The sequence below is a fragment of the Scyliorhinus torazame genome, unplaced genomic scaffold (genome assembly GCF_047496885.1).
Source record: "Scyliorhinus torazame isolate Kashiwa2021f unplaced genomic scaffold, sScyTor2.1 scaffold_51, whole genome shotgun sequence".
Classification (NCBI taxonomy): domain Eukaryota; kingdom Metazoa; phylum Chordata; class Chondrichthyes; order Carcharhiniformes; family Scyliorhinidae; genus Scyliorhinus; species Scyliorhinus torazame.
In genome coordinates this window covers 892,606-915,082 of record NW_027307778.1, presented here as the reverse complement: position 1 = coordinate 915,082, position 22,477 = coordinate 892,606, and positions in this window count along the sequence as shown.

The following is a 22,477-nucleotide window of genomic DNA, read 5'->3' as shown; positions in this document are numbered from 1 at the left end:
TAACTCGCCGGGAAAATCACTTTTTTCCACAATGAATGTCTGGCAAAAAGTAGTAAATTTTGATGAAAGCCGTTCTGAAACCAATCGGGAAATTACTCAAAATGCTTAACTCGCTGGGAAAATCACTTTTTACCCACAATGAATGTCTGGCAAAAAATAGTCAATTTCAATGCAAGCCATTCTGAAACCTATCGGCATATAACTCAAAATGCTTAACTCGCCGAGAAAATCACTTTTTTCCACATTGAATGTCTGGCAAAAAAATAGTAAATTTTGATGCAAGCCGTTCTGAAACCAATCGGCAAATAACTCAAAATGCTTAACTCGCCGAGGAAATCACTTTTTTCCCACAATGAATGTCTGGCAAAAAATAGTAAATTTCAAAGCAAGCCGTTCTGAAACCAATCGGCAAATTACTCAAAACGCTTAACTCGCCGAGAAAATCACTTTTGTTCGACAGTGAATGTCTGGCAAAATATAGTTAATATTGAAGCAAGCCGTTCTGAAACCAATCGGCAAATTGCTCAAAATGCTTAACGCGCGAGAAAATCACTTTTTTCCACAATGAATGTCTGGCAAAAAAATAGTAAATTTTGATGCAAGCCGCTCTGAAACCAATCGGCAAATTACTCAAAATGCTTAACTCGCCGGGAAAATCACTTTTTTCCCACAATGAATGTCTGGCAAAAAATAGTCAATTTTGATGCAAGCCCTTCTGAAACCAATCGGCAAATTACTCAAAACGCTTAACTCGCCGAGAAAATCACTTTTGTTCCACAATAAATGCCTGGCAAAAAATAGTTAATTTTGAAGCAAGCCGTTCTGAAACCAATCGGCAAATTACTCAAAATGCTTAACTCGCCGGGAAAATCACTTTTTTCCACAATGAATGTCTGGCAAAAAATAGTAAATTTTGATGCAAGCCGTTCTGAATCCAATCGGCAAATTACTCAACATGCTTAACTCGCCGGGAAAATGACGTTTTTCCACAATGAATATCTGGCAAAAAATAGTTAATTTTGTTGCAAGCCGTTCTGAAATCCATCGGCAAATAACTCAAAATGCTTAACTCGCCGAGAAAATCACTTTATTTCCACAATGAATGTCTGGCAAAAAACAGTTAATTGTGATGCAAGCCGTTCTGAAACCAATCGGCAAATAACTCAAAATGCTTAACTCGCCGAGAAAATCACTTTTATCACACAATGAATGTCTGGCAGAAAATAGTCAATTTTGATGCAAGCCCTTCTGAAACCAATCGGCAAATTACTCAAAACGCTTAACTCGCCGAGAAAATCACTTTTGTTCCACAATGAATGCCTGGCAAAAAATAGTTAATTTTGAAGCAAGCCGTTCTGAAACCAATCGGCAAATTACTCAAAATGCTTAACTCGCCATGAAAATCACTTTTTTCCAAATGAATGTCTGGCAAAAAATAGCAAATTTTGATGCAAGCCGTTCTGAAACCAATCGGAAATAACTCAAAACGCTTAACTCGCCGAGAAAATCACTTTTGTTCCACAATGAATGCCTGGCAAAAAATAGTTAATTTTGAAGCAAGCCGTTCTGAAACCAATCGGCAAATTACTCAAAATGCTTAACTCGCCGGGAAAATCACTTTTTTCCACAATGAATGTCTGGCACAAAGTAGTAAATTTTGATGCAAGCCGTTCTGAAACAAATCGGGAAATTACTCAAAATGCTTAACTCGCTGGGAAAATCACTTTTTACCCACAATGAATGTCTGGCAAAAAATAGTCAATTTCAATGCAAGCCATTCTGAAACCTATCGGCATATAACTCAAAATGCTTAACTCGCCGGGAAAATCACTTTTTTGCCACAATGAATGGCTGGCAAATTATAGTAAATTTCAATGCAAGCCACTCTGAAACCAATCGGCAAATTACTCAAAACGCTTAACTCGCCGAGAAAATCACTTTTGTTCCACAATGAATGTCTGGCAAAAAATACTTAATTTTGATGCAAGCCGTCTGAAACCAATCGGCAAATTACTCAAAATGCTTAACTCGCCGAGAAAATCACCTTTTTCCCACAATGAATGACTGGCAAAAAATAGTAAAATACAATGCAAGCCATTCTGAAACCAATCGGCAAATTACTCAAAACGCTTAACTCGCCGAGAAAATCACTTTTGTTCCACAATGAGTGTCTGGCAAAAAAGTTAATTTTGAAGCAAGCCGTTCTGAAACCAATCGGCAAATTACTCAAAATGCTTAACTCGCCGGGAAAATGACTTTTGTTCCACAATGAATGCCTGGCAAAAAATAGTTAATTTTGTTGCAAGCCGTTCTGAAATCCATCGGCAAAAAACTCAAAATGCTCAACTCGCCGAGAAAATCACTTTTTTTCCACAATGAATGTCTGGCAAAAAATAGTTAATTGTGATGCAAGCCGTTCTGAAACCAATCGGCAAATAACTCAAAATGCTTCACTCGCCGAGAAAATCACTTTTATCACACAATGAATGTATGGCAAAAAATAATTAATTTTGATGCAAGCCGTTCTGAAACCAATCGGCAAATTACTCGAAACGCTTAACTCCCCGGGAAAATCACTTTTTTCAACAATGAACGCCTGGCAAAAAAATAGTAAATTTTGATGCAAGCCGTTCTGAAACCAATCGGCAAATAACTCAAAATGCTTAACTCGCCGAGGAAATCACTTTTTTCCCACAATGAATGTCTGGCAAAAAATAGTAAATTTCAAAGCAAACCGTTCTGAAACCAATCGGCAAATTACTCAAAACGCTTAACTCGCCGAGAAAATCACTTTTGTTCGACAGTGAATGTCTGGCAAAAAATAGTTAATATTGAAGCAAGCCGTTCTGAAACCAATCGGAAATTGCTCAAAATGCTTAACGCGCGAGAAAATCACTTTTTTCCACAATGAATGTCTGGCAAAAAAATAGTAAATCTTGATGCAAGCCGTTCTGAAACCAATCGGCAAATTACTCAAAATGCTTAACTCGCCGGGAAAATCACTTTTTCCCCACAATGAATGTCTGGCAAAAAATAGTCAATTTTGATGCAAGCCCTTCTGAAACCAATCGGCAAATTACTCAAAACGCTTAACTCGCCGAGAAAATCACTTTTGTTCCACAATGAATGCCTGGCAAAAAATAGTTAATTTTGAAGCAAGCCGTTCTGAAACCAATCGGCAAATTACTCAAAATGCTTAACTCGCCGGGAAAATCACTTTTTTCCACAATGAATGTCTGGCAAAAAGTAGTAAATTTTGATGAAAGCCGTTCTGAAACCAATCGGGAAATTACTCAAAATGCTTAACTCGCTGGGAAAATCACTTTTTACCCACAATGAATGTCTGGCAAAAAATAGTCAATTTCAATGCAAGCCATTCTGAAACCTATCGGCATATAACTCAAAATGCTTAACTCGCCGAGAAAATCACTTTTTTCCACAATGAATATCTGGCAAAAAAATAGTAAATTTTGATGCAAGCCGTTCTGAAACCAATCGGCAAATAACTCAAAATGCTTAACTCGCCGAGGAAATCACTTTTTTCCCACAATGAATGTCTGGCAAAAAATAGTAAATTTCAAAGCAAGCCGTTCTGAAACCAATCGGCAAATTACTCAAAACGCTTAACTCGCCGAGAAAATCACTTTTGTTCGACAGTGAATGTCTGGCAAAATATAGTTAATATTGAAGCAAGCCGTTCTGAAACCAATCGGCAAATTGCTCAAAATGCTTAACGCGCGAGAAAATCACTTTTTTCCACAATGAATGTCTGGCAAAAAAATAGTAAATTTTGATGCAAGCCGCTCTGAAACCAATCGGCAAATTACTCAAAATGCTTAACTCGCCGGGAAAATCACTTTTTTCCCACAATGAATGTCTGGCAAAAAATAGTCAATTTTGATGCAAGCCCTTCTGAAACCAATCGGCAAATTACTCAAAACGCTTAACTCGCCGACAAAATCACTTTTGTTCCACAATAAATGCCTGGCAAAAAATAGTTAATTTTGAAGCAAGCCGTTCGAAACCAATCGGCAAATTACTCAAAATGCTTAACTCGCCGGGAAAATCACTTTTTTCCACAATGAATGTCTGGCAAAAAATAGTAAATTTTGATGCAAGCCGTTCTGAAACCAATCGGCAAATTACTCAAAATGCTTAACTCGCCGAGAAAATCACTTTTGTTCCACAATGAGTGTCTGGCAAAAAAGTTAATTTTGAAGCAAGCCGTTCTGAATCCAATCGGCAAATTACTCAAAATGCTTAACTCGCCGGGAAAATGACGTTTTTCCACAATGAATATCTGGCAAAAAATAGTTAATTTTGTTGCAAGCCGTTCTGAAATCCATCGGCAAATAACTCAAAATGCTTAACTCGCCGAGAAAATCACTTTATTTCCACAATGAATGTCTGGCAAAAAATAGTTAATTGTGATGCAAGCCGTTCTGAAACCAATCGGCAAATAACTCAAAATGCTTAACTCGCCGAGAAAATCACTTTTATCACACAATGAATGTCTGGCAGAAAATAGTCAATTTTGATGCAAGCCCTTCTGAAACCAATCGGCAAATTACTCAAAACGCTTAACTCGCCGAGAAAATCACTTTTGTTCCACAATGAATGCCTGGCAAAAAATAGTTAATTTTGAAGCAAGCCGTTCTGAAACCAATCGGCAAATTACTCAAAATGCTTAACTCGCCATGAAAATCACTTTTTTCCAAATGAATGTCTGGCAAAAAATAGCAAATTTTGATGCAAGCCGTTCTGAAACCAATCGGCAAATTACTCAAAATGCTTAACTCGCCGGGAAAATGACTTTTTTCCACAATGAATGTCTGGCAAAAAATAGGTAATTTTGAAGCAAGCCGTTCTGAAACCAATCGGGAAATTACTCAAAATGCTTAACTCGCCGGGAAAATCACTTTTTTCCAAATGAATGTCTGGCAAAAAATAGTTAATTTTGATGCAAGCCGTTTCCAAACCAATCGGCAAATTACTCAAAATGCTTAACTCGCCGGGAAAATGACTTTTTTCCACAATGAATGTCTTTCAAAAAATATTTAATTTTGATGCAAGCCGTTCTGAAATCCATCGGCAAATAACTCAAAATGCTTAACGCACCGAGAAAATCACTTTTTCCCACAATGAATGTCTGGCAAAAAATAGTAAATTTCAAAGCAAGCCGTTCTGAAACCAATCGGCAAATTGCTCAAAATGCTTAACGCGCGAGAAAATCACTTTTTTCCACAATGAATGTCTGGCAAAAAAATAGTAAATTTCAATGCAAGCCATTCTGAAACTAATCGGCAAATTACGCAAACGCTTAACTCGCCGAGAAAATCACTTTTGTTCCACAATGAATGTTGGCAAAAAAATAGTTAATTTTGAAGCAAGCCGTTCTGAAACCAATCGGGAAATTACTCAAAATGCTTAACGCACCGAGAAAATCTATTTTTCCCAGAATGAATGTCTGGCAAAAAATAGTTAATTTTGATGCAAGCCATTCTGAAACCAATCGGCAAATTACTCAAAACGCTTAACTCGCCGTGAAAATCACTTTTGTTCCACAATGACTGTCTGGCAAAAAAGTTAATTTTGAAGCAAGCCGTTCTGAAACCAATCGGCAAATTACGCAAACGCTTAACTCGCCGAGAAAATCACTTTTGTTCCACAATGAATGTTGGCAAAAAAATAGTTAATTTTGAAGCAAGCCGTTCTGAAACCAATCGGGAAATTACTCAAAATGCTTAACGCACCGAGAAAATCTATTTTTCCCAGAATGAATGTCTGGCAAAAAATAGTTAATTTTGAAGCAAGCCATTCTGAAACCAATCGGCAAATTACTCAAAATGCTGAACGCGCCGAGAAAATCACTTTTTCTTCAATCTGAATGTCCGACAAAAAACAGTTAATTTTGATGTAAGCCGTTCTGAAACCAATCGGCAAATAACTCAAAACGCTTAACTCGCCGAGAAAATCACTTTTGTTCCACAATGAATGTCTGGCAAAAAAAACTTAATTTTGATGCAAGCCGTCTGAAACCAATCGGCAAATTACTCAAAATGCTTAACTCGCCGAGAAAATCACCTTTTTCCCACAATGAATGACTGGCAAAAAATAGTAAATTTCAATGCAAGCCATTCTGAAACCAATCGGCAAATTACTGAAAACGCTTAACTCGCCGAGAAAACCACTTTTGTTCCACAATGACTGTCTGGCAAAAAAGTTAATTTTGCAGCAAGCCGTTCTGAAACCAATCGGCAAATTACTCAAAATGCTTAACTCGCCGGGAAAATGACTTTTTCTCCACAATGAATGTCTGGCAAAAAATAGTTAATTTTGTTGCAAGCCGTTCTGAAATCCATCGGCAAATAACTCAAAATGCTTAACTCGCCGAGAAAATCACTTTTATCACACAATGAATGTCTGGCAGAAAATAGTCAATTTTGATGCAAGCCGTTCTGAAACCAATCGGCAAATTACTCAAAATGCTTAACTCGCCGGGAAAATGACTTTTTTCCACAATGAATGTCTGGCAAAAAATAGTTAATTTTGAAGCAAGCCGTTCTGAAACCAATCGGGAAATTACTCAAAATGCTTAACTCGCTGGGAAAATCACTTTTTTCCCACAATGAATGTCTGGCAAAAAATAGTTAATTTTGATGCAAGCCATTCTGAAAACAATCGGCAAATTACTCAAAACGCTTAACTCGCCGTGAAAATCACTTTTGTTCCACAATGAATGTCTGGCAAAAAATAGTTAATTTTGAAGCAAGCCATTCTGAAACCAATCGGCAAATTACTCAAAATGCTGAACGCGCCGAGAAAATCACTTTTTCTCAAATCTGAATGTCCGACAAAAAATACTTAATTTTGATGCAAGCCGTTCTGAAACCAATCGGCAAATTACTCAAAATGCTTAACTCGCCGAGAAAATCACTTTTGTTCCACAATGAGTGTCTGGCAAAAAAGTTAATTTTGAAGCAAGCCGTTCTGAATCCAATCGGCAAATTACTCAAAATGCTTAACTCGCCGGGAAAATGACGTTTTTCCACAATGAATGTCTGGCAAAAAATAGTTAATTTTGTTGCAAGCCGTTCTGAAATCCATCGGCAAATAACTCAAAATGCTTAACTCGCCGAGAAAATCACTTTATTTCCACAATGAATGTCTGGCAAAAAATAGTTAATTGTGATGCAAGCCGTTCTGAAACCAATCGGCAAATAACTCAAAATGCTTAACTCGCCGAGAAAATCACTTTTATCACACAATGAATGTCTGGCAGAAAATAGTCAATTTTGATGCAAGCCCTTCTGAAACCAATCGGCAAATTACTCAAAACGCTTAACTCGCCGAGAAAATCACTTTTGTTCCACAATGAATGCCTGGCAAAAAATAGTTAATTTTGAAGCAAGCCGTTCTGAAACCAATCGGCAAATTACTCAAAATGCTTAACTCGCCATGAAAATCACTTTTTTCCAAATGAATGTCTGGCAAAAAATAGCAAATTTTGATGCAAGCCGTTCTGAAACCAATCGGCAAATTACTCAAAATGCTTAACTCGCCGGGAAAATGACTTTTTTCCACAATGAATGTCTGGCAAAAAATAGGTAATTTTGAAGCAAGCCGTTCTGAAACCAATCGGGAAATTACTCAAAATGCTTAACTCGCCGGGAAAATCACTTTTTTCCAAATGAATGTCTGGCAAAAAATAGTTAATTTTGATGCAAGCCGTTTCCAAACCAATCGGCAAATTACTCAAAATGCTTAACTCGCCGGGAAAATGACTTTTTTCCACAATGAATGTCTTTCAAAAAATATTTAATTTTGATGCAAGCCGTTCTGAAATCCATCGGCAAATAACTCAAAATGCTTAACGCACCGAGAAAATCACTTTTTCCCACAATGAATGTCTGGCAAAAAATAGTAAATTTCAAAGCAAGCCGTTCTGAAACCAATCGGCAAATTGCTCAAAATGCTTAACGCGCGAGAAAATCACTTTTTTCCACAATGAATGTCTGGCAAAAAAATAGTAAATTTCAATGCAAGCCATTCTGAAACTAATCGGCAAATTACGCAAACGCTTAACTCGCCGAGAAAATCACTTTTGTTCCACAATGAATGTTGGCAAAAAAATAGTTAATTTTGAAGCAAGCCGTTCTGAAACCAATCGGGAAATTACTCAAAATGCTTAACGCACCGAGAAAATCTATTTTTCCCAGAATGAATGTCTGGCAAAAAATAGTTAATTTTGATGCAAGCCATTCTGAAACCAATCGGCAAATTACTCAAAACGCTTAACTCGCCGTGAAAATCACTTTTGTTCCACAATGACTGTCTGGCAAAAAAGTTAATTTTGAAGCAAGCCGTTCTGAAACCAATCTGCAAATTACTCAAAATGCTTAACTCGCCGGGAAAATGACGTTTTTCCACAATGAATGTCTGGCAAAAAATAGTTAATTTTGTTGCAAGCCGTTCTGAAATCCATCGGCAAATAACTCAAAATGCTTAACTCGCCGAGAAAATCACTTTATTTCCACAATGAATGTCTGGCAAAAAATAGTTAATTGTGATGCAAGCCGTTCTGAAACCAATCGGCAAATAACTCAAAATGCTTAACTCGCCGAGAAAATCACTTTTATCACACAATGAATGTCTGGCAGAAAATAGTCAATTTTGATGCAAGCCCTTCTGAAACCAATCGGCAAATTACTCAAAACGCTTAACTCGCCGAGAAAATCACTTTTGTTCCACAATGAATGCCTGGCAAAAAATAGTTAATTTTGAAGCAAGCCGTTCTGAAACCAATCGGCAAATTACTCAAAATGCTTAACTCGCCATGAAAATCACTTTTTTCCAAATGAATGTCTGGCAAAAAATAGCAAATTTTGATGCAAGCCGTTCTGAAACCAATCGGCAAATTACTCAAAATGCTTAACTCGCCGGGAAAATGACTTTTTTCCACAATGAATGTCTGGCAAAAAATAGGTAATTTTGATGAAAGCCGTTCTGAAACCAATCGGGAAATTACTCAAAATGCTTAACTCGCCGGGAAAATCACTTTTTTCCAAATGAATGTCTGGCAAAAAATAGTTAATTTTGATGCAAGCCGTTTCCAAACCAATCGGCAAATTACTCAAAATGCTTAACTCGCCGGGAAAATGACTTTTTTCCACAATGAATGTCTTTCAAAAAATATTTAATTTTGATGCAAGCCGTTCTGAAATCCATCGGCAAATAACTCAAAATGCTTAACGCACCGAGAAAATCACTTTTTCCCACAATGAATGTCTGGCAAAAAATAGTAAATTTCAAAGCAAGCCGTTCTGAAACCAATCGGCAAATTGCTCAAAATGCTTAACGCGCGAGAAAATCACTTTTTTCCACAATGAATGTCTGGCAAAAAAATAGTAAATTTCAATGCAAGCCATTCTGAAACTAATCGGCAAATTACGCAAACGCTTAACTCGCCGAGAAAATCACTTTTGTTCCACAATGAATGTTGGCAAAAAAATAGTTAATTTTGAAGCAAGCCGTTCTGAAACCAATCGGGAAATTACTCAAAATGCTTAACGCACCGAGAAAATCTATTTTTCCCAGAATGAATGTCTGGCAAAAAATAGTTAATTTTGATGCAAGCCATTCTGAAACCAATCGGCAAATTACTCAAAACGCTTAACTCGCCGTGAAAATCACTTTTGTTCCACAATGACTGTCTGGCAAAAAAGTTAATTTTGAAGCAAGCCGTTCTGAAACCAATCTGCAAATTACTCAAAATGCTTAACTCGCCGGGAAAATGACTTTTTCTCCACAATGAATGTCTGGCAAAGAATAGTTAATTTTGTTGCAAGCCGTTCTGAAATCCATCGACAAATAACTCAAAATGCTTAACGCACCGAGAAAATCACTTTTTCCCACAATGAATGTCTGGCAAAAAATAGTAAATTTCAAAGCAAGCCGTTCTGAAACCAATCGGCAAATTGCTCAAAATGCTTAACGCGCGAGAAAATCACTTTTTTCCACAATGAATGTCTGGCAAAAAAATAGTAAATTTCAATGCAAGCCATTCTGAAACTAATCGGCAAATTACGCAAACGCTTAACTCGCCGAGAAAATCACTTTTGTTCCACAATGAATGTTGGCAAAAAAATAGTTAATTTTGAAGCAAGCCGTTCTGAAACCAATCGGGAAATTACTCAAAATGCTTAACGCACCGAGAAAATCTATTTTTCCCAGAATGAATGTCTGGCAAAAAATAGTTAATTTTGAAGCAAGCCATTCTGAAACCAATCGGCAAATTACTCAAAATGCTGAACGCGCCGAGAAAATCACTTTTTCTCCAATCTGAATGTCCGACAAAAAACAGTTAATTTTGATGTAAGCCGTTCTGAAACCAATCGGCAAATAACTCAAAACGCTTAACTCGCCGAGAAAATCACTTTTGTTCCACAATGAATGTCTGGCAAAAAAAACTTAATTTTGATGCAAGCCGTCTGAAACCAATCGGCAAATTACTCAAAATGCTTAACTCGCCGAGAAAATCACCTTTTTCCCACAATGAATGACTGGCAAAAAATAGTAAATTTCAATGCAAGCCATTCTGAAACCAATCGGCAAATTACTGAAAACGCTTAACTCGCCGAGAAAACCACTTTTGTTCCACAATGACTGTCTGGCAAAAAAGTTAATTTTGCAGCAAGCCGTTCTGAAACCAATCGGCAAATTACTCAAAATGCTTAACTCGCCGGGAAAATGACTTTTTCTCCACAATGAATGTCTGGCAAAAAATAGTTAATTTTGTTGCAAGCCGTTCTGAAATCCATCGGCAAATAACTCAAAATGCTTAACTCGCCGAGAAAATCACTTTTATCACACAATGAATGTCTGGCAGAAAATAGTCAATTTTGATGCAAGCCGTTCTGAAACCAATCGGCAAATTACTCAAAATGCTTAACTCGCCGGGAAAATGACTTTTTTCCACAATGAATGTCTGGCAAAAAATAGTTAATTTTGAAGCAAGCCGTTCTGAAACCAATCGGGAAATTACTCAAAATGCTTAACTCGCTGGGAAAATCACTTTTTTCCCACAATGAATGTCTGGCAAAAAATAGTTAATTTTGATGCAAGCCATTCTGAAAACAATCGGCAAATTACTCAAAACGCTTAACTCGCCGTGAAAATCACTTTTGTTCCACAATGAATGTCTGGCAAAAAATAGTTAATTTTGAAGCAAGCCATTCTGAAACCAATCGGCAAATTACTCAAAATGCTGAACGCGCCGAGAAAATCACTTTTTCTCAAATCTGAATGTCCGACAAAAAATACTTAATTTTGATGCAAGCCGTTCTGAAACCAATCGGCAAATTACTCAAAATGCTTAACTCGCCGAGAAAATCACTTTTGTTCCACAATGAGTGTCTGGCAAAAAAGTTAATTTTGAAGCAAGCCGTTCTGAATCCAATCGGCAAATTACTCAAAATGCTTAACTCGCCGGGAAAATGACGTTTTTCCACAATGAATATCTGGCAAAAAATAGTTAATTTTGTTGCAAGCCGTTCTGAAATCCATCGGCAAATAACTCAAAATGCTTAACTCGCCGAGAAAATCACTTTATTTCCACAATGAATGTCTGGCAAAAAATAGTTAATTGTGATGCAAGCCGTTCTGAAACCAATCGGCAAACAACTCAAAATGCTTAACTCGCCGAGAAAATCACTTTTATCACACAATGAATGTCTGGCAGAAAATAGTCAATTTTGATGCAAGCCCTTCTGAAACCAATCGGCAAATTACTCAAAACGCTTAACTCGCCGAGAAAATCACTTTTGTTCCACAATGAATGCCTGGCAAAAAATAGTTAATTTTGAAGCAAGCCGTTCTGAAACCAATCGGCAAATTACTCAAAATGCTTAACTCGCCATGAAAATCACTTTTTTCCAAATGAATGTCTGGCAAAAAATAGCAAATTTTGATGCAAGCCGTTCTGAAACCAATCGGAAATAACTCAAAACGCTTAACTCGCCGAGAAAATCACTTTTGTTCCACAATGAATGCCTGGCAAAAAATAGTTAATTTTGAAGCAAGCCGTTCTGAAACCAATCGGCAAATTACTCAAAATGCTTAACTCGCCGGGAAAATCACTTTTTTCCACAATGAATGTCTGGCACAAAGTAGTAAATTTTGATGCAAGCCGTTCTGAAACCAATCGGCAAATTACTCAAAATGCTTAACTCGCCATGAAAATCACTTTTTTCCAAATGAATGTCTGGCAAAAAATAGCAAATTTTGATGCAAGCCGTTCTGAAACCAATCGGCAAATTACTCAAAATGCTTAACTCGCCGGGAAAATGACTTTTTTCCACAATGAATGTCTGGCAAAAAATAGGTAATTTTGAAGCAAGCCGTTCTGAAACCAATCGGGAAATTACTCAAAATGCTTAACTCGCCGGGAAAATCACTTTTTTCCAAATGAATGTCTGGCAAAAAATAGTTAATTTTGATGCAAGCCGTTTCCAAACCAATCGGCAAATTACTCAAAATGCTTAACTCGCCGGGAAAATGACTTTTTTCCACAATGAATGTCTTTCAAAAAATATTTAATTTTGATGCAAGCCGTTCTGAAATCCATCGGCAAATAACTCAAAATGCTTAACGCACCGAGAAAATCACTTTTTCCCACAATGAATGTCTGGCAAAAAACAGTAAATTTCAAAGCAAGCCGTTCTGAAACCAATCGGCAAATTGCTCAAAATGCTTAACGCGCGAGAAAATCACTTTTTTCCACAATGAATGTCTGGCAAAAAAATAGTAAATTTCAATGCAAGCCATTCTGAAACTAATCGGCAAATTACGCAAACGCTTAACTCGCCGAGAAAATCACTTTTGTTCCACAATGAATGTTGGCAAAAAAATAGTTAATTTTGAAGCAAGCCGTTCTGAAACCAATCGGGAAATTACTCAAAATGCTTAACGCACCGAGAAAATCTATTTTTCCCAGAATGAATGTCTGGCAAAAAATAGTTAATTTTGATGCAAGCCATTCTGAAACCAATCGGCAAATTACTCAAAACGCTTAACTCGCCGTGAAAATCACTTTTGTTCCACAATGACTGTCTGGCAAAAAATAGTTAATTTTGAAGCAAGCCATTCTGAAACCAATCGGCAAATTACTCAAAATGCTGAACGCGCCGAGAAAATCACTTTTTCTCAAATCTGAATGTCCGACAAAAAATACTTAATTTTGATGCAAGCCGTTCTGAAACCAATCGGCAAATTACTCAAAATGCTTAACTCGCCGAGAAAATCACTTTTGTTCCACAATGAGTGTGTGGCAAAAAAGTTAATTTTGAAGCAAGCCGTTCTGAATCCAATCGGCAAATTACTCAAAATGCTTAACTCGCCGGGAAAATGACGTTTTTCCACAATGAATGTCTGGCAAAAAATAGTTAATTTTGTTGCAAGCCGTTCTGAAATCCATCGGCAAATAACTCAAAATGCTTAACTCGCCGAGAAAATCACTTTATTTCCACAATGAATGTCTGGCAAAAAATAGTTAATTGTGATGCAAGCCGTTCTGAAACCAATCGGCAAATAACTCAAAATGCTTAACTCGCCGAGAAAATCACTTTTATCACACAATGAATGTCTGGCAGAAAATAGTCAATTTTGATGCAAGCCCTTCTGAAACCAATCGGCAAATTACTCAAAACGCTTAACTCGCCGAGAAAATCACTTTTGTTCCACAATGAATGCCTGGCAAAAAATAGTTAATTTTGAAGCAAGCCGTTCTGAAACCAATCGGCAAATTACTCAAAATGCTTAACTCGCCATGAAAATCACTTTTTTCCAAATGAATGTCTGGCAAAAAATAGCAAATTTTGATGCAAGCCGTTCTGAAACCAATCGGCAAATTACTCAAAATGCTTAACTCGCCGGGAAAATGACTTTTTTCCACAATGAATGTCTGGCAAAAAATAGGTAATTTTGAAGCAAGCCGTTCTGAAACCAATCGGGAAATTACTCAAAATGCTTAACTCGCCGGGAAAATCACTTTTTTCCAAATGAATGTCTGGCAAAAAATAGTTAATTTTGATGCAAGCCGTTTCCAAACCAATCGGCAAATTACTCAAAATCCTTAACTCGCCGGAAAAATGACTTTTTTCCACAATGAATGTCTTTCAAAAAATATTTAATTTTGATGCAAGCCGTTCTGAAATCCATCGGCAAATAACTCAAAATGCTTAACGCACCGAGAAAATCACTTTTTCCCACAATGAATGTCTGGCAAAAAATAGTAAATTTCAAAGCAAGCCGTTCTGAAACCAATCGGCAAATTGCTCAAAATGCTTAACGCGCGAGAAAATCACTTTTTTCCACAATGAATGTCTGGCAAAAAAATAGTAAATTTCAATGCAAGCCATTCTGAAACTAATCGGCAAATTACGCAAACGCTTAACTCGCCGAGAAAATCACTTTTGTTCCACAATGAATGTTGGCAAAAAAATAGTTAATTTTGAAGCAAGCCGTTCTGAAACCAATCGGGAAATTACTCAAAATGCTTAACGCACCGAGAAAATCTATTTTATCACACAATGAATGTCTGGCAGAAAATAGTCAATTTTGATGCAAGCCGTTCTGAAACCAATCGGCAAATTACTCAAAATGCTTAACTCGCCGGGAAAATGACTTTTTTCCACAATGAATGTCTGGCAAAAAATAGTTAATTTTGAAGCAAGCCGTTCTGAAACCAATCGGGAAATTACTCAAAATGCTTAACTCGCTGGGAAAATCACTTTTTTCCCACAATGAATGTCTGGCAAAAAATAGTTAATTTTGATGCAAGCCATTCTGAAAACAATCGGCAAATTACTCAAAACGCTTAACTCGCCGTGAAAATCACTTTTGTTCCACAATGAATGTCTGGCAAAAAATAGTTAATTTTGAAGCAAGCCATTCTGAAACCAATCGGCAAATTACTCAAAATGCTGAACGCGCCGAGAAAATCACTTTTTCTCAAATCTGAATGTCCGACAAAAAATACTTAATTTTGATGCAAGCCGTTCTGAAACCAATCGGCAAATTACTCAAAATGCTTAACTCGCCGAGAAAATCACTTTTGTTCCACAATGAGTGTCTGGCAAAAAAGTTAATTTTGAAGCAAGCCGTTCTGAATCCAATCGGCAAATTACTCAAAATGCTTAACTCGCCGGGAAAATGACGTTTTTCCACAATGAATATCTGGCAAAAAATAGTTAATTTTGTTGCAAGCCGTTCTGAAATCCATCGGCAAATAACTCAAAATGCTTAACTCGCCGAGAAAATCACTTTATTTCCACAATGAATGTCTGGCAAAAAATAGTTAATTGTGATGCAAGCCGTTCTGAAACCAATCGGCAAACAACTCAAAATGCTTAACTCGCCGAGAAAATCACTTTTATCACACAATGAATGTCTGGCAGAAAATAGTCAATTTTGATGCAAGCCCTTCTGAAACCAATCGGCAAATTACTCAAAACGCTTAACTCGCCGAGAAAATCACTTTTGTTCCACAATGAATGCCTGGCAAAAAATAGTTAATTTTGAAGCAAGCCGTTCTGAAACCAATCGGCAAATTACTCAAAATGCTTAACTCGCCATGAAAATCACTTTTTTCCAAATGAATGTCTGGCAAAAAATAGCAAATTTTGATGCAAGCCGTTCTGAAACCAATCGGAAATAACTCAAAACGCTTAACTCGCCGAGAAAATCACTTTTGTTCCACAATGAATGCCTGGCAAAAAATAGTTAATTTTGAAGCAAGCCGTTCTGAAACCAATCGGCAAATTACTCAAAATGCTTAACTCGCCGGGAAAATCACTTTTTTCCACAATGAATGTCTGGCACAAAGTAGTAAATTTTGATGCAAGCCGTTCTGAAACCAATCGGCAAATTACTCAAAATGCTTAACTCGCCATGAAAATCACTTTTTTCCAAATGAATGTCTGGCAAAAAATAGCAAATTTTGATGCAAGCCGTTCTGAAACCAATCGGCAAATTACTCAAAATGCTTAACTCGCCGGGAAAATGACTTTTTTCCACAATGAATGTCTGGCAAAAAATAGGTAATTTTGAAGCAAGCCGTTCTGAAACCAATCGGGAAATTACTCAAAATGCTTAACTCGCCGGGAAAATCACTTTTTTCCAAATGAATGTCTGGCAAAAAATAGTTAATTTTGATGCAAGCCGTTTCCAAACCAATCGGCAAATTACTCAAAATGCTTAACTCGCCGGGAAAATGACTTTTTTCCACAATGAATGTCTTTCAAAAAATATTTAATTTTGATGCAAGCCGTTCTGAAATCCATCGGCAAATAACTCAAAATGCTTAACGCACCGAGAAAATCACTTTTTCCCACAATGAATGTCTGGCAAAAAATAGTAAATTTCAAAGCAAGCCGTTCTGAAACCAATCGGCAAATTGCTCAAAATGCTTAACGCGCGAGAAAATCACTTTTTTCCACAATGAATGTCTGGCAAAAAAATAGTAAATTTCAATGCAAGCCATTCTGAAACTAATCGGCAAATTACGCAAACGCTTAACTCGCCGAGAAAATCACTTTTGTTCCACAATGAATGTTGGCAAAAAAATACTTAATTTTGAAGCAAGCCGTTCTGAAACCAATCGGGAAATTACTCAAAATGCTTAACGCACCGAGAAAATCTATTTTTCCCAGAATGAATGTCTGGCAAAAAATAGTTAATTTTGATGCAAGCCATTCTGAAACCAATCGGCAAATTACTCAAAACGCTTAACTCGCCGTGAAAATCACTTTTGTTCCACAATGACTGTCTGGCAAAAAAGTTAATTTTGAAGCAAGCCGTTCTGAAACCAATCGGCAAATTACTCAAAATGCTTAACTCGCCGGGAAAATGACTTTTTCTCCACAATGAATGTCTGGCAAAAAATAGTTAATTTTGTTGCAAGCCGTTCTGAAATCCATCGACAAATAACTCAAAATGCTTAACGCACCGAGAAAATCACTTTTTCCCACAATGAATGTCTGGCAAAAAATAGTAAATTTCAAAGCAAGCCGTTCTGAAACCAATCGGCAAATTGCTCAAAATGCTTAACGCGCGAGAAAATCACTTTTTTCCACAATGAATGTCTGGCAAAAAAATAGTAAATTTCAATGCAAGCCATTCTGAAACTAATCGGCAAATTACGCAAACGCTTAACTCGCCGAGAAAATCACTTTTGTTCCACAAGGAATGTTGGCAAAAAAATAGTTAATTTTGAAGCAAGCCGTTCTGAAACCAATCGGGAAATTACTCAAAATGCTTAACGCACCGAGAAAATCTATTTTTCCCAGAATGAATGTCTGGCAAAAAATAGTTAATTTTGAAGCAAGCCATTCTGAAACCAATCGGCAAATTACTCAAAATGCTGAACGCGCCGAGAAAATCACTTTTTCTCCAATCTGAATGTCCGACAAAAAACAGTTAATTTTGATGTAAGCCGTTCTGAAACCAATCGGCAAATAACTCAAAACGCTTAACTCGCCGAGAAAATCATTTTTGTTCCACAATGAATGTCTGGCAAAAAAAACTTAATTTTGATGCAAGCCGTCTGAAACCAATCGGCAAATTACTCAAAATGCTTAACTCGCCGAGAAAATCACCTTTTTCCCACAATGAATGACTGGCAAAAAATAGTAAATTTCAATGCAAGCCATTCTGAAACCAATCGGCAAATTACTGAAAACGCTTAACTCGCCGAGAAAATCACTTTTGTTCCACAATGACTGTCTGGCAAAAAAGTTAATTTTGCAGCAAGCCGTTCTGAAACCAATCGGCAAATTACTCAAAATGCTTAACTCGCCGGGAAAATGACTTTTTCTCCACAATGAATGTCTGGCAAAAAATAGTTAATTTTGTTGCAAGCCGTTCTGAAATCCATCGGCAAATAACTCAAAATGCTTAACTCGCCGAGAAAATCACTTTTATCACACAAAGAATGTCTGGCAGAAAATAGTCAATTTTGATGCAAGCCGTTCTGAAACCAATCGGCAAATTACTCAAAATACTTAACTCGCCGGGAAAATGACTTTTTTCCACAATGAATGTCTGGCAAAAAATAGTTAATTTTGAAGCAAGCCGTTCTGAAACCAATCGGGAAATTACTCAAAATGCTTAACTCGCTGGGAAAATCACTTTTTTCCCACAATGAATGTCTGGCAAAAAATAGTTAATTTTGATGCAAGCCATTCTGAAAACAATCGGCAAATTACTCAAAACGCTTAACTCGCCGTGAAAATCACTTTTGTTCCACAATGAATGTCTGGCAAAAAATAGTTAATTTTGAAGCAAGCCATTCTGAAACCAATCGGCAAATTACTCAAAATGCTGAACGCGCCGAGAAAATCACTTTTTCTCAAATCTGAATGTCCGACAAAAAATACTTAATTTTGATGCAAGCCGTTCTGAAACCAATCGGCAAATAACTCAAAATGCTTAACTCGCCGGGGAAATCACTTTTTTTCCACAATGAATGTCTGGCAAAATATAGTAAATTTCAATGCAAGCCACTCTGAAACCAATCGGCAAATTACTCAAAACGCTTAACTCGCCGAGAAAATCACTTTTGTTCCACAATGAATGTCTGGCAAAAAATACTTAATTTTGATGCAAGCCGTTCTGAAACCAATCGGCAAATTACTCAAAATGCTTAACTCGCAGGGAAAATGACTTTTTTCCACAATGAATGTCTGGCAAAAAATAGTTAATTTTGAAGCAAGCCGTTGTGAAACCAATCGGGAAATTACTCAAAATGCTTAACTCGCTGGGAAAATCACTTTTTTCCCACAATGAATGTCTGGCAAAAAATAGTAAATTTCAATGCAAGCCATTCTGAAACTAATCGGCAAATTACGCAAAACGCTTAACTCGCCGAGAAAATCACTTTAGTTCCACAATGAATGTTGGCAAAAAAATAGTTAATTTTGAAGCAAGCCGTTCTGAAACCAATCGGGAAATTACTCAAAATGCTTAACGCACCGAGAAAATCAATTTTTCCCACAATGAATGTCTGGCAAAAAATAGTTAATTTTGATGCAAGCCGTTCTGAAACCAATCGGCAAATAACTCAAAATGCTTAACTCGCCGAGGAAATCACTTTTTTCCCACAATGAATGTCTGGCAAAAAATAGTAAATTTCAAAGCAAGCCGTTCTGAAACCATTCGGCAAATTACTCAAAACGCTTAACTCGCCGAGAAAATCACTTTTGTTCGACAGTGAATGTCTGGCAAAAAATAGTTAATATTGAAGCAAGCCGTTCTGAAACCAATCGGAAATTTCTCAAAATGCTTAACGCGCGAGAAAATCACTTTTTTCCACAATGAATGTCTGGCAAAAAAATAGTCAATTTTGATGCAAGCCCTTCTGAAACCAATCGGCAAATTACTCAAAACGCTTAACTCGACGAGAAAATCACTTTTGTTCCACAATGAATGCCTGGCAAAAAATAGTTAATTTTGAAGCAAGCCGTTCTGAAACCAATCGGCAAATTACTCAAAATGCTTAACTCGCCGGGAAAATCACTTTTTTCCACAATGAATGTCTGGCACAAAGTAGTAAATTTTGATGCAAGCCGTTCTGAAACAAATCGGGAAATTACTCAAAATGCTTAACTCGCTGGGAAAATCACTTTTTACCCACAATGAATGTCTGGCAAAAAATAGTCAATTTCAATGCAAGCCATTCTGAAACCTATCGGCATATAACTCAAAATGCTTAACTCGCCGGGAAAATCACTTTTTTGCCACAATGAATGGCTGGCAAATTATAGTAAATTTCAATGCAAGCCACTCTGAAACCAATCGGCAAATTACTCAAAACGCTTAACTCGCCGAGAAAATCACTTTTGTTCCACAATGAATGTCTGGCAAAAAATACTTAATTTTGATGCAAGCCGTCTGAAACCAATCGGCAAATTACTCAAAATGCTTAACTCGCCGAGAAAATCACCTTTTTCCCACAATGAATGACTGGCAAAAAATAGTAAAATACAATGCAAGCCATTCTGAAACCAATCGGCAAATTACTCAAAACGCTTAACTCGCCGAGAAAATCACTTTTGTTCCACAATGAGTGTCTGGCAAAAAAGTTAATTTTGAAGCAAGCCGTTCTGAAACCAATCGGCAAATTACTCAAAATGCTTAACTCGCCGGGAAAATGACTTTTTTCCACAATGAATGTCTGGCAAAAAATAGTTAATTTTGTTGCAAGCCGTTCTGAAATCCATCGGCAAATAACTCAAAATGCTTAACTCGCCGAGAAAATCACTTTTTTTCCACAATGAATGTCTGGCAAAAAATAGTTAATTGTGATGCAAGCCGTTCTGAAACCAATCGGCAAATAACTCAAAATGCTTCACTCGCCGAGAAAATCACTTTTATCACACAATGAATGTATGGCAAAAAATAATTAATTTTGATGCAAGCCGTTCTGAAACCAATCGGCAAATTACTCAAAACGCTTAACTCCCCGGGAAAATCACTTTTTTCCACAATGAACGCCTGGCAAAAAAATAGTAAATTTTGATGCAAGCCGTTCTGAAACCAATCGGCAAATAACTCAAAATGCTTAACTCGCCGAGGAAATCACTTTTTTCCCACAATGAATGTCTGGCAAAAAATAGTAAATTTCAAAGCAAGCCGTTCTGAAACCAATCGGCAAATTACTCAAAACGCTTAACTCGCCGAGAAAATCACTTTTGTTCGACAGTGAATGTCTGGCAAAAAATAGTTAATATTGAAGCAAGCCGTTCTGAAACCAATCGGAAATTGCTCAAAATGCTTAACGCGCGAGAAAATCACTTTTTTCCACAATGAATGTCTGGCAAAAAAATAGTAAATCTTGATGCAAGCCGTTCTGAAACCAATCGGCAAATTACTCAAAATGCTTAACTCGCCGGGAAAATCACTTTTTCCCCACAATGAATATCTGGCAAAAAATAGTCAATTTTGATGCAAGCCCTTCTGAAACCAATCGGCAAATTACTCAAAACGCTTAACTCGCCGAGAAAATCACTTTTGTTCCACAATGAATGCCTGGCAAAAAATAGTTAATTTTGAAGCAAGCCGTTCTGAAACCAATCGGCAAATTACTCAAAATGCTTAACTCGCCGGGAAAATCACTTTTTTCCACAATGAATGTCTGGCAAAAAAATAGTAACTTTTGATGCAAGCCGCTCTGAAACCAATCGGCAAATTACTCAAAATGCTTAACTCGCCGGGAAAATCACTTTTTTCCCACAATGAATGTCGGGCAAAAAATAGTCAATTTTGATGCAAGCCCTTCTGAAACCAATCGGCAAATTACTCAAAACGCTTAACTCGCCGAGAAAATCACTTTTGTTCCACAATAAATGCCTGGCAAAAAATAGTTAATTTTGAAGCAAGCCGTTCTGAAACCAATCGGCAAATTACTCAAAATGCTTAACTCGCCGGGAAAATCACTTTTTTCCACAATGAATGGCTGGCAAAAAATAGTAAATTTTGATGCAAGCCGTTCTGAAACCAATCGGCAAATTACTCAAAATGCTTAACTCGCCGAGAAAATCACTTTTGTTCCACAATGAGTGTCTGGCAAAAAAGTTAATTTTGAAGCAAGCCGTTCTGAATCCAATCGGCAAATTACTCAAAATGCTTAACTCGCCGGGAAAATGACGTTTTTCCACAATGAATGTCTGGCAAAAAATAGTTAATTTTGTTGCAAGCCGTTCTGAAATCCATCGGCAAATAACTCAAAATGCTTAACTCGCCGAGAAAATCACTTTATTTCCACAATGAATGTCTGGCAAAAAATAGTTAATTTTGAAGCAAGCCGTTCTGAAACCAATCGGGAAATTACTCAAAATGCTTAACGCACCGAGAAAATCTATTTTTCCCAGAATGAATGTCTGGCAAAAAATAGTTAATTTTGATGCAAGCCATTCTGAAACCAATCGGCAAATTACTCAAAACGCTTAACTCGCCGTGAAAATCACTTTTGTTCCACAATGACTGTCTGGCAAAAAAGTTAATTTTGAAGCAAGCCGTTCTGAAACCAATCGGCAAATTACTCAAAATGCTTAACTCGCCGGGAAAATGACTTTTTCTCCACAATGAATGTCTGGCAAAAAATAGTTAATTTTGTTGCAAGCCGTTCTGAAATCCATCGACAAATAACTCAAAATGCTTAACGCACCGAGAAAATCACTTTTTCCCACAATGAATGTCTGGCAAAAAATAGTAAATTTCAAAGCAAGCCGTTCTGAAACCAATCGGCAAATTGCTCAAAATGCTTAACGCGCGAGAAAATCACTTTTTTCCACAATGAATGTCTGGCAAAAAAATAGTAAATTTCAATGCAAGCCATTCTGAAACTAATCGGCAAATTACGCAAACGCTTAACTCGCCGAGAAAATCACTTTTGTTCCACAATGAATGTTGGCAAAAAAAT